The sequence below is a fragment of the Lolium perenne genome, chromosome 2 (genome assembly GCF_019359855.2).
Source record: "Lolium perenne isolate Kyuss_39 chromosome 2, Kyuss_2.0, whole genome shotgun sequence".
NCBI lineage: Eukaryota > Viridiplantae > Streptophyta > Magnoliopsida > Poales > Poaceae > Lolium > Lolium perenne.
The window spans coordinates 311,675,376-311,689,480 of NC_067245.2; the positions used below are offsets into that span (position 1 = coordinate 311,675,376).

Sequence of the window (14,105 nt, forward strand, 5' to 3'; positions counted from 1 at the left end):
TACTGTAATATGACTAGAAGTGATCTACCTTCTGTTACGTTCTGTTTGCCAGACTACTCATGAACTTTTTTACAAAATCTGAATGATATTACTGTCGTTGCCTTACACCTATTACTGTAACCATTTAAAGGACGCACTGAGCATTGTTTACTTTCGTTCTGCTATCAAAATGTGGTTGATGGCTATATGGAAATTTCTTTGAGAGAAATAGTAACACTATTAAGTAACAATCTGTTAAAGAGAGATTTACATCTTTGCATTGCCTTCAAATATATGCAAATTGTTGGATACCCCCTTATCTGTTGTAAGCATTACTACTAGCAGCTTGGGTAACTTTAATAAAATCAAGATACCTGATGGTCTGATCCCGTTGTTCTACCATAGCTACCTTATATATTTTACATTCCCGATTACAGAATAATAGACTATACCAGGGCCAAGGTATATTCTACTCCAGCTACAACATAATACAGGCTATACCAGTGCAAAAAATACTAAATACAGTCTCTTTCTTGCAGCAAGCCTAAGAGTTCAACTGAAGCTTAGACCAGCTGAGATATGATTATTCTTACATAGATGTTAATCTTAGAAGAGGTAAAGATTGGACAGTACTTCTGTCGATTTCTTAGTTTCGAAATGGTGAATAATATACTATATGTATGTAATAATGACTCTGCAGTGGGACCTTCCAATCTTCAATATAGAGCTTATTTCAAGTGATTGGCTGTTCTGAATTATGTTAGCTGAGCTCTTGTGCAAAATGCAAGTGCAATAAGTTTAGGCTGCACAACCTGTAATGTACCTGTAGATGTAGTCATATTTTTGGACGTTCAAGCATAGTTTCCTTGGCTCAGCTGAGAGAAGACTGGACTCACATTTTTTATAAAAATAGTACACGTTATTTCTTTGACCAAACCATTGTACACTTTGCTAAAAGCATATATACATCTTAGTTTTATGTTGTAAAATAGATGCAATCTAGCAAGTACGTCTTATAACAATCTATATGACACTACTGACACTATGAGCATATTAGACAGTCGGCGCGGCGTGCCGCCGCGCCCACTCCTGCTAGTAGATTTTATGATGATCTCACAAGATAACTTAGTAATTGGTTTAAGAATTTTTTTTTCTTATTGGTGTATTCTATGTTGATTAACTTTTACTTATGAGTCTTACTTCTACCCTATCTTTAGGAGGGTGACTTACTTCCACCCTATTTTTAGGAGGGTGATTTCAAAGTTTTAACACTTGTCTTGATGGACTAGTCCTAAATCATCAGATTGGTTAAAACTTCAATCACTTTGACAAGTTCTATCCAAAAAAAAAATAAGTTTCCCCGCATCTTTTTTAAGTTTCCCATGATTTTACATGCATGGATGCAATGCACACATCTATATTTCTTTTATTTGTAGCCTCTAAACCTGGGATGTTACATACGGCCTCTAGAAGGCCCATGCGGCCAACCCTAGAAAGTTGTCGATTTCGGCCACCCCTCTATATAGGCCTCCGACATTCCTCTCACACTTCTCGCTAAGTCTCGAGTCCTATATTATCTCTCATAAATTTGTAACACTGAAACCATTTCGATTACTTTGGAACATTTCCAATAACTACGAACCCTTTCGATAATATTTCTCACTCTTATTGAAGTCTTGGGTCAATTCCACTATACTTCTGGAACTATTCTAATGATACCAGAATAACACCGATACTTCAACGAAACCATTTCGATGTTGCTCAAACTATTTTAGACATGCTCTCAACCACATATCTTAAATGGAACTCTCACAACACATTAAATTACTTTAAGCATAGGGGCCATGGACATCCCTAATGGTTCCAACACATACATGAGTAACTTCGAGCGGACCTTGTGTTTATGCATATGTTTATCCCTATCATCTCATGGTACATATGATAACCCGAGGGAGACTTCGACATCCCCATGATACAAACTTTTTTATCACTATGCTTGCTCTGTTCGTTTCGATAGCATTCACTTTACTTGTTTCGTGTTCTGGTATCAACATGATCATTATCACGAAATATCTGCATAGACCATAAGGTGATACCATGATACCTAGAGTGCCTAGAGTGTACCTCTCCATCATTAGGAGGAGTAATATCCCAATCTTGAACTATCCAAGTATCCAAACATACTTTATGATATGTCCGGCCATCAACATTACAATAAACATGTTAGTAATGTGTGACAACGAACATACCATACCCTCTGGTATGAGGATACAGATATTCTCATGGTTTAAGGATTCATACATAATTTACTTAACACCATGATAATACTAACAATGTGTGATGATACTATCTCGTAGTATATCATACAAATTGGATTGTTTGAGTAACCTTGTTCTTCTAATAATGTGCCAATGATTAGTCAAACATGATCATCACACAACACATGAACTAGTCCTAGATGGGAGATTAGGAAGAACTTGGTTTCAAAATCTATATACATGCTTGTGAATTTTCCTCCGAATCTCATATTCAAGAAGCACAACATTTGTAGCATAAAGAAATAAACATCTAATTACAAACATGAAAATGTAAAATAACAATTACTATTGCCTCTAGGTCATATTTTCTACATCATCTAGAGACTCCCAAGCTTTTCACGGAGCTCTACACCAACAAGGCTAAGCTCCATGACAAGCTCATATGTCTAGGGTGCTCAAAGACTTAAGAGTAACAATATACATGATTCATTGCAAGAGAAATATAAGTTAGAATACATGATTTAATTCCACCCATACCTTTCAAAGGGGACCCACACCATTTTCTTTCCCTTTTCACCTTTAGGGGCCTCCAACAATATTATGCATTCACTAGATGTACCTAGTCATTGTCAAAATAAGTCAAGCACATGGTTTCTCCGTTAATCATGTTGTCATTGACAACAAAACCATTTAGTGAGGAAAATGCCCTTTCACATCCTTTCTGTTGTTGTTTGTGGTGCCTACAAACGCATCTAGCTCATACCTGGGGCGAGTGCTCATTTGCATTCTTGAGAGGCTTTTCTTTGGGTTTTCTTTGGTTCACTTGCCATTTTTCATAGTTATTTGTGGTCATTTGTTTTCCTATTTTTACCAATTTTCTTTTATCATTTTCTGTTTGCTATTCTAAATTTCTCGTGTTTTGTGCTTCTTCTTTGTCTACACTTTTGTACACTTTAAACATTTTTGTGTAAATATTTTACTTTTCTACATGAACATATTTTTGATGTATGGGAACAAAATCACTACTAATGGAAATTTATTTAGATACATATGAACATTTATATAGATCCACATGAAGATTTTATTAATATTTGTAAGAACTTTTTTAAAACATATATATATGTATATAACTTTTACAGCTCATGAACATTTATTAAGATACGATATAGACATTTATATTGATATATATATATACACATCTATATATATGAACATTTATTATGGGAGGAACATCTATTTCATGTAATATTTTATTCAATGCACGCTTTTTAGGATATACATGATCTATAGAAACTTAATATATTTTAAAAGGTTTATTTAATTGCCTTCTAGTTGTCTGCGACCCATTTCGAAATCTCTTTGTGCCATGGAGCGCGCTACTTAAAATAGGAGCTACCCCAAATCCTATATGCCAGTATGCCACCTAATTAACATGGAGCAATTTTCCTACGGCCACGCCCCTCTAGCATTTGGGCCTGGCCCCCTTCTCATTGCCACTATTTTTCTTATGGTTGTTACTCCAGTTTGAGTGGTTTTTCTCTTTGTGTTCTACTTTTTTTTACTTTTCTTTTATTTTTCTTCTCTTTCTCTCCCTTTTAGCCTTTTTTGTTTGTTCTATATTTAATTTCATTTTCATATTTTTTCTTTTCATTTTTATATTTAATTTTTTTCCTTTTTTTCTTGCGTCCTAAAAGTTGTTCAAGAAGATTAAAAACTTGTTCACGAGGTTTAAGAAAATTGTTCACAGATTTCTAAAATAACTTCACATATTCAAAAATAATAATGTTTACGATTTTTCCAAAACTTGTTCATGGATTTAAAAATAGGTTAATATATTTACAAAAATATTCAGGAGGTTTATAAATATTGTTTGCTACGCGATTCAAAACATTCACAAAGTGGTTTTTTAATATTCATAGATTCCATAAATAGGTTAACATATTCAAAAACATGAGCTTAAAAATAAGCTCAGTGATTTGAAAAAAAAGTATTCATTTATTTAGAAAAAATTCATGGATTTGAATAAAACTGATAAAGTGAATGTTTTTAAATTATACAATCAAGAGTAAACATTCATGGAAAATTTCAAAAGTCACAAATTCATTTAAATTAGAAAAAAAATCGAAAAATGTGCAAATTTGAAATAACTCATATAATTTGAAAAAAAATCAGATTTGTCAGGGTACATATTCAAAAAATAGAAATTTTTATATTTTACAAAAAAAATCAAATTTCATAAAGTTCAAATTTTAAAATGTTCTAGTTTGAAAGATGTTCAGATTTTAAAATAATGTTCAGAACACATCAACGGGAAAAAATGAGTTGAAATAAAAACAGAAAACCTGAAGAAAAAGTCAAAGAACCACAAACTGGCTGGAAACTTTGAGAAACTTTCCAAAACCGCCGAGAGAAAAGGCTACGTAGAGCGGGACACTATTGCTACAAAAGCATGCGGGTGTTCTATAGAATTTTCATATAGGAGGATGAATCGTGTACATCGACTAGGTTGGTTGTCGAGGGTACTCCTCGTCAATGCCCTCCGTATGGGGCTTAGGGTAGATGGAATCATGTAGGCTGACACGAGACATCGGTTACCAAACAAGCGGGGAAAGCGATTTACCCAGGTTCGGGGCCCTCGATAAGGTAAAACCCTTACGTCTGCCAGTCTGATCTTGATTAAGAAAATATCGGTTTACAATGGGGTGCCGAAGGTTTTGGCTGTGATCTCGCCGAGAGATTAAGTTCTGAAATGACCTAGTTCTAGACTTGCGGTGGCTATGATTACTATGATTGCGTGTGTCCCTCGGCAGCCCCTCTCCTGGCCCTTATATTAGGAGCCAGGTCTCGAGAGGTCTGTCTGGATACGACTAGGTTACAGAGAGCCCTAGATCTAAACTTTCCTTGTATTCTTCGTCTTTGTCTTCATGCCTTGTCTTTTAAGAATCCTTTCTTGGAACCGACGTAACGGTCCACCTGGCCATCGAGTGTCTTCATGGGCCCCTGGCTGGGCCGTAAGAGGTAGTACAATACTAATTACCCGAAGGGTAATGCCCACATCATCGGTGCATACCAATCACCGAACACCCTAGTTAGGTCATGGGCCTCGCCTTTTTTCATTTTTTGTTTTATATTTCTATTTTTATATTTCATTTTATTATTTTTTTCCATTTCTTTTTCTCTGATGTTTCTTTTTTTAGATTCGTAAAATGTTCAAGTTTCAAAAAAGATTTGATTTTTGATTTTTTTTTCAAATTTTAAAAATATTTTAGATTTTAAAATTTATTCAATTTCAGAAATTTTTACATTTGAAAATTGTTCATATTTTAAAAATATTCACATTTGGAACATGTTTAGGTTTGAAAATTTTTAATTTTAAAAATCAAATTAAAAAATGTTCAAATTCAGAAATTCATATTCAAAAAATGCTCATATTTTGATTTTTCAAATATTAAAAAATGTACAAAAATTGTTCATATTTGAATTTTTTGAAAATATTCATACTTTGAAAAGTTTTTTTTAAATATTCAGATTAGAATAAGTAAAAAAATAAAAAATAAACAACATAAAAGGAAAACAAATGAAAACCCAAAAGAAAGCAAAAAAAATCAGCGTTGGCCCGGCCCAATACCCAACATAGGGCGTGCGGCGCAAAGGGGCTCCCCTATAGGAGCTTCCAAGAGCTACCATGCAATATCATTGATGGTGCGTGATGATTGCAAACAGTTTCCTTCAGTTCCTTGAGCGGTTTAGCGGATTAACGTGAGGTTGTTAGGGCCGTTAGTTTGTTATATAATTATGATGTCCTGAACCCATTCCACATATATGGTTCATAAGCCTTGTCCTTAAGTAGAAAAAAGCTATGATTAGCCATCATAAAACTGGTCCTGATATCTTGTTTCATTTGTCCTGACTAGAACTGATTCATCGACGTTTGGAACAACGACGTCAATGTTTGCATAGGGTTGCATCTGAAACTCAAAATAAAAATACAAGGATCAAAAAATAGTTGGGCAAGAAATGTTTCCCTAGACACAATAGAAAAACAGTTTGGAATACAGGGCATATAAAAGAGTAAGATAATAAATCTACTTGAAAAGCGTGGTGGCCTTTTTTTATTTTGGGACAATAAGATAGCTTAATTTGATAGTTTTAACCTAAATCCACCAAGATCGGCATTACGAAGGTCTCTTGCATGTCTTTTTGTTACATGGACCAGCAAGGATCAAACCCTAAATTTGTCACTTTGGCGACTCATAAAAGACATAATGTTTTTCAGTGGGAGGCGACGTTCTTGTCGATATCGAGGCACATGTGGTGACTTCGTCAATCGCAAGACATGTAAGATCAATTTCTTTAGAATGTGCTCATAGGGTAGGGTGTGCATGGGTGCGTTGATAGGGGTGAGTGTATGTACATACTTGTGTACATCCAAATATGGAACTTGGAGGCAAATGATTAACAACCTCATGGATTAAGGAGACCAAGACCATTTGTAGTGAGGAATAACCTTGAGTCATGTGAGGAATAAATCCAAAGTTTGAGCAAAAGAAAACTCATTTGTAATAACGAACAACTTCGATGCATGTAAGAAACAACCCTATAGCTAGGTTGAGTGGAATTAACCCATTTATAACGAGGACACCATGGAGCATATCGGTAACAACATAATAGGTTGAGAGGAACAAACCAATTTATTATGAGATACAACTTGAAGGCATATAAATAACAAACCCATAGGTTAAGGGGAATACAACCATGTATGATGAGAAACTTGGAGCATACGCTCAACAATATCAACTATAGACGGAAATATGTTCCTTTCGTCCCACAAAAAACCAATACAACAAAATATACTCCTTCCGTCCCACAAAAAATATATAAACTTTGCCAAAATTTAGATGTTTTTATACACTAACTTGGGACCATTTTTGTGGAATGGAGGGAATAGACTAGATAGAACACAATTTCACAAGATAGTCGAATAATGAAATAAAAATATGGCTTAAAAAGACCTTATGGAAGAATACAGACGCCGCCTTTCAAAAACCCTAGCCACGTTCACTTCAGCCTCTTCCATAGATCGGTTCCACCTCCTCTGGTTGGCTTCGCCGGTGTCGGGAGGAGTGGGGAACCCGATCTACGTGTGGAATTTCCAATAAAACTAGTGTTTTCAGTAGATTATTTTAGGGTTTTTGTAGTCGTCTTCTTGTTGATTTCCCCTCAATGGAGATGGCATCGTCTACAATAAGTAATCTTTGGCCTTTCGTTCGACGACGAGGTCTCCTTCCCGACGTCAATGATGGTGTTGAAAGATTACAATCCTCTAGGTATGATTCTTCAGATCTTGCTTCGCCAGATCAATTTGGATCTTTTCTCGTGGTTGCCACGAGGAGGATTATCCCCGCGGTTTTTGTCCCGGCTGCTACGTCCTCGACAATGGTGATCCGTACTCTCGGCTCTCCATCGACATCGACAAGGCTTGTCGGTTTTTATTCCCTGACATACTAGTGTTCGTACTCTTGCCGATGTTGAGTGACCACTTTAATGGTTGCGCGCTTGCACACAACCTTGGCATTGCATCTCAAATTAAAATTACGAGAGAACCTTCGTTGGCATTTATAGGTCTATGGTTTGTTATCAATCTTTGGTTGCCTTCAAAAAAATACAAGATTGTGTCTTAAAAGAAAAAAAGCGGTTGAAGACCTCAAAAATGTGCTAGTATATTTTAGACTTTATTTTATAATCCTTAGAGACAGCTCTTGTATCTCTACCATGTACTATTATTGCTTGTCAAAAAAATATGGCTTAAAAAGGATCAACAACGGAATAAGCTAAAAACATAAGAGGGACACAGAAAATAAAAGAAATCAAGAGAGAAGGAAAATAGAGAAAATGGAACAAACAGACTACTTTCGTGATTCATCGGGACGCATGAACGAAGGAAATATGTACACGACACACGAACAAAAGGGGCGGGGGGCATGTCAGCTGAAAACAGACAAGTTCGGAAAATCTGCAAATTTTCGTTTGTGGACACTGGATCATGACCGGTCAGATCAAAGTCTGTATCCCCCATCACATCACCCCGCCTTATTGTGATATTATTATAACCATCTCTGGCCCTTTTGAGATTGCTTATAATCTCAAGAGAAAATCAATTCTATTGATTAGCACCACTAAGAAACTCATTTTTTTTACATAAGTGTAAACTAGAAGATCTGCATAGGAATTGTAACAATCACCAGAAAACTTTGCTGCATATTTCTTTTAGGCTTTATAGTTTTCACATATATGACAGGATATCTGAAGACAGTTCATGAGCGAAACCAAGAATAAACATGCACATTCGCCGTTTCATTGTTTCCATAGGGATCATTCCATGAACAAACAAAGAACTAGGCATGATTCAACCTGGACCCATGTGATGAAAACAGTGTCACGCTCACCATTCATATCACACAGAAAGTTCAAAATCCGATAAGGAACATAAAAAACGATCTCTAGATTGGAACGGGTCAAGGAGTAAAATACCATTTAAGAGAAGAAATCAACATTTAGAATGAATACGCCCATGGAACATATCAATGCACAAAGACAAGACCTGAACCCTTCTTGAATGGATCTGGTTCCTGTCCACAAGAAAAATGGTGAGTAGTGATGCCAGAATTAATGTGGGATGGGTTGTCGCGATATGTTGGGGAGATCACCGATAGTTCCCCATCCCCCCCCCCCCCCCCCCCCGGTCGACGGGAACTCCGCAGTGGGAAGAAATCGAAAGTGAGAGAGAAAGAGAGAGATGCTGGGAGAGAGTGGGTGTGATGGCTTTTTTTATTTTCCTTTGAGGGGATTCGTGCAAAATTGTTGAGGTGGAATTGGGGAAGTTGATCTAGAGCTTGGTACATGATCCAATGGCTCGCGCTGCCATTTTCAGATTTACAGAATTTGTAGCATTTTCACGTGATACGTTCTCGAACAAAGGTGCCGCAACAATTTTGAATTCCAACCTTTTTCAAATCCAAAATATTTTCAAAATATGATGATTTTTTTAAGAAAGCAAACAATTCCAGATCCAAACAGAATCAAAGTCTGAAAATCAAAATTAACAAATCAAATCCAAACAAAATAAAATAAAAATCTGAATAAATTCGGAATTAGAAAGAAAATCAGAGAAACAAAAAAAAAAGTCATCCCGTCGCAGGTAATGGGCGAGCCCACTCGGTCGCCCGCTGCCCCGCTGTAGGCGGGAGCTATTCCTGCCGCACAGAGCAGCGAATATGGTTTGCCCAGCGCTCCGCGGGAAAGAAAATAGCTTTGTACCGACCCAGTGGGCTTGTGCCGTCTGTCCAAGGATGCACATACTCCGTAGATCGCAGCGCGGCATCAGCTCATATATCGCCGCGCCGGCGTTTGTGCATTTCCTGGACTTTGCGTTAGTCACAACAAGTCAGTGCGAGCACAAAACTGATAACAAGAGGCTGTCAGACTAGTAATATTTTTAGGACAAAGTGACACCCGGAGCATGCTGTTGATAGAATTTTCTACGCGAATAAGCAAAAGATCTTTAAATATATATATAGAATAAGTCAATAAGGGGAAGATCCTTTCCTACGCGATTTCTCGCCCCAAATCATAACATGGAGTTATTTTCATAATATCTCAAATTTAACATCGATGATTGCTAGTTGTCGGACAAACTTGGCATTCGCCGTTACCATGATTGTCATTCCCGTCTTGTACAGCATTTGACAAGAAGTTTGTCCAAACAGTCGGACATAAACATTACTGATCAATTGTCGAATCATTGAGAAGAGATGGCTGCACTGTTCTGTGCTGTGTACGTTGTTACCCTGCAATCAAAACCATGGACCCATCAAACTCCACGAGCACGAGCGAAGGAATTTCCAACGTCAAACACAATTTTCCACGCCAAAATCAACACCGCAAGGCAGAGAAAAAAGCACATGAGCTAGTAGTAGAACCTTCTGCTCGATCGAGTACCTACGTACTACATGGAAAAAACTTCTATTCCTTGATTTCCTGCCCCCATATTGTAAACATGGACGCTTTGCCTCATACCTCGACTTCAATAATGTGTCGAGAGACGACCTCCAGATGCTGGTCAGAATCGGCATGCGCCGTGTCTTCGAACACCATTCACGTACCCTCCTGCAGTCCACGGCAAACGTCATCAATTCAGACCACTGATCGATCGACCAATCATTGTCTCGTTGAGACTTATGTACCGTGATGTGCCGTTACACCCTCCAAGGTGCAAGGTGCCCATGACTCCATGAATCCACGAGCGAAGAAATTTCTAGCGGCGAAGATGAATTTCCACACCCAAATTAAAACAACACTGCCAGGTAGAATCACACGAGGTCACGAGCTAGGGGCGGACTAACTGACTGACTGAATAATCGTTCAAAGAATCGTTCAGGTAGAAGCACGAGCTGCAAGCCTGCACCCATGCATGCTCCGGTGTCTGATCCTCGAGGCGGCTAGCGACGTACCTAGCGTGATCGCGCCACCAGAATGATGCCGCATATAAAAATTTATAGCGGTTTTGCTATGTCTCAGTTAGCTGAGAATTTTTTAAGTCTCAGTCACCCACAAAAATGAACTTGAGTTGCACTTTTCTAATAGAAAAGTGCAGCTGATCGAATTGCACATTTTTTTGAACTGCAGTTACACTTTTCTGAGTTGACTGAGACTTAAAAAAATCTCAGTCGACTGAGACATAGGCACACCCAATTTATAGAGCCTAATGCTCCAATGTGAGATGATGTACTTTGCCTTCCCAATATAGTTCTTTTTGCTGATTTAGAACCGAGCTAAGTTTAATTTAGGCAAGAAAGGGTCTAAAGAGCCCGGGCACTAACAACCGTAAACAGGTACATGTACCAGCTTTAAGCCTGCATTATGATGTAACCCCAGGAAAATGCTAGCTAGATGTCTAGATTGTTTAGCTCTGCTAATGCGGTACCTACGTAGGAACCCATGTCCTTTAGGATAATGCGATGTACCTCTGCCAGCGACACGTCACGCCACTAGCATAACTTATTTTTCTAAACAGAGTTAACATACTGAGATTCCATCAATCAGAGCTGGTTACCACGTTAGTGTGGCGAAAACGAACTCGTCAAAGAGATTATAATGCCATTTAGGGGCGAGATAGATGACAAAGTTTGGTACATAAAGTACCATCCGTGCTTAGCTAATCGCCTACTTTGTGTTCGCCAAAATTTGGTTCCACTTTAAAGTGCGTTGGTGCCATTTTTGGGTTAGTTAACCAGTAGGATCATGAGATCATGTGGAGTTCTTTTACTTAATAAACTGAATCGCTCGCTGGGGTGCAGCAGGTTCAAATATCTTAAATCCTTCCCAAACATTGGTACCATATGGGGGGAAGTTTCGCTGGAACTGCATTTAGTGTCTGTTGATTGCTATGTTCTATGGCTCAGAACATCATCTCTATCATCTCTGAAAATTCTGCCGAGAATTTTTCTGAACCTGTGTCTAGACCTGCAAGAAGGACTCTGTGATCTTGTTGGTAGGCAGCAGTACTCTGCCTCTGTACTCAGGTTGGTTGCAGCTTGACGAATTAAGTACATTCATTAAGGGAGACCAAATCATCCACAAGGGAAAGCGGACCAATTATCAGTACTTGTCATGGAGATAATAATGCCATTTGGGGGCGAGATAGATGACAAAGTTTGTTGTGTAAAGTACAATCCCTGCTTAGCTAATCGCCTGCTTTGTGTTCGGCAACTTACTTTGGTGCCAAAAAAATTTACTATCTGAAAATACTTTGGCGCCATTTGGTTAGTACTTAGTAGTTAACCAAGTGGATCATGAGACCATGTGGAGTTCTTTTACTAATTAAACTGAATCGCCAACTGAGGTTTAGCAAACTCAAGATATCACAAGCCTCGCGTGTTTCATTAACTGAAAGATGGGAGAAATTTTCATTGTAATTGTTCATGGTTCCTGTGGATTGCTATGTTTTGTGGTTCAGCACATCATCTCTACGCTCGCTGAAACTTCTGCAGAGAATTTTCTGAACCTGTCTCTAGCTAGGGCAATGAAGTTGGCAATGACAACCTCTCAGCCTGCCGGAGGAACTGTCTCTGATGTTGTTGGTAGGCAGCAGTACCCTGTCTCTGAAGTCTCAACACGGATCGGTTGCAGCTCGACTAATTCAGGACATTGATTAAGGGAAAACAAACCATCCACAAGGGAAAGCTGACCAATTATCAGTACTGCTTGCCCACAATAATGGACATGCGATAATATTCAAACTGCACGGCCATATGGCAATAAATTCTGACGTTGCTGTTCTTCGTAATACCATCAGGACTTGTAGTGCTACCGAGGGCTAAGTGGCTAACAGCATAAGGGAAGACTTGTTCTGTTTGTTTCGCGCTCAGAAATGAATGCCGTTGTGGCGCCATCAAGAACAGTTCCACCAAAAACCTGATGTAATGCATGTATTTGGTTACTACCTGTGTGGCTGTGTGTTCTCATGTCGACATATGGTAATGATCCTGTCTATACTTCTGTAAAACCCAAAATACGGCGTAGTCACGACGTTCTATATTCGGACCTGAAACTCTAACCTAATACTTGACTATGACCCCCAAGTTGAAAACTTCGCCTTTGGGAGGAACATAAATTATCCTGCATTATCACGACAGGCTTAGAATAGCAATGCCGTCAGACATCTCCGACACGTAACCACCGGTAAAAAAAAGGAACGGGACAGGTTCAGACAACAACGTATCTTGTTAAATCATCTGTATCCAAGTCTTCAAACTTTACTTTTGCCTTGCCAGTATCCTATTCCTTTGGATGATGATAGCAGCACAAGATTCCTCTCTCTTGTGCAACGAACTCATGTGGCCATGTGATGTGGAGCTCGAATTATGTGTGTGGCCGGCCTGGGGCATGAGAGGTGACTGATGAGGCTGCATGTATGTGTGAGTGCAGGCTGGGGGGTCAACCCTACCAAATGCATTATTGCATATGGTGATCTGAATTTGCACATGATTTGTCTTTCTTGTAATGTAATATTTTGGCTGCTAGCTAGGTTTTTCCAGCACTTTGTTCTACGCATAACATGATTGAGCAGGCAAGGAAATCAAAATCCGATCAGGAAAACTCGATTAAGTGCGGCACAGGTATTATGTACAGTTTGCAAAAGCTGAACCCAACTGGAGTCAACTGTGACACCAGACGTAATGGACCTTTGGGGGAAAACAATTCCTAATAATTGAACTTTTCTCTGGGCCAGAGGGGTTAATTTAGCTCTCTGATTGCTCCATGAGCCATGTCCCAAGTCAAATCGAATAGGAAAATAGTACTGCTGCGCTTGACGAAAACAATCGCATGATTTCATCTTAATAAAAATATCCAAAAGGCAAGTCCTTTCGGAAACTAGTAATACTAGTATTGTTATGTAGAGAGGGCAGAGAGGCCATGCTGCAAGTAGGCTAATCGGTTTGAAGGCTTCTTCTTCCCCAGTTCACCATAATGCAAATACTATACTCTCCCTGTCCATGTAGCTAACCATCACTTTTACCTCCGAATGAAGTGGCCATTTAGTTATTATTATATTGAAATGTGACAATGTTTACATAAGAAAACCCCAGGAAAATAATCGGCCGACGCCAGTAGTAAAAAATAGCTAGAGACTGGATATGAAACTATGTTTAGATATGAAAATTCAGGAAGATGATCTGCCAACGCCACTAGGTAGTAGTACAAAACTAGAGACTGGAGCAGCATTCGCCGTGAGCCTGGGATGGCTGTCAATGGCGTGCATCGAGAGCATGGTGACCACCTAATCGACGCTCGAGGGACCATGTTACT

General features: G+C 38.5%; 1 long non-coding RNA gene across 1 annotated transcript; it reads left to right on the plus strand.

The window, feature by feature from the left end:
* The first annotated feature begins 206 nt into the window (after positions 1–206).
* Positions 207–968, plus strand: LOC127336836 (uncharacterized). Its single transcript, XR_007873547.2, has 2 exons — positions 207–594; positions 680–968. It is a non-coding gene; the product is annotated as an uncharacterized lncRNA (long non-coding RNA).
* Positions 969–14,105: the final 13,137 nt, after the last annotated feature.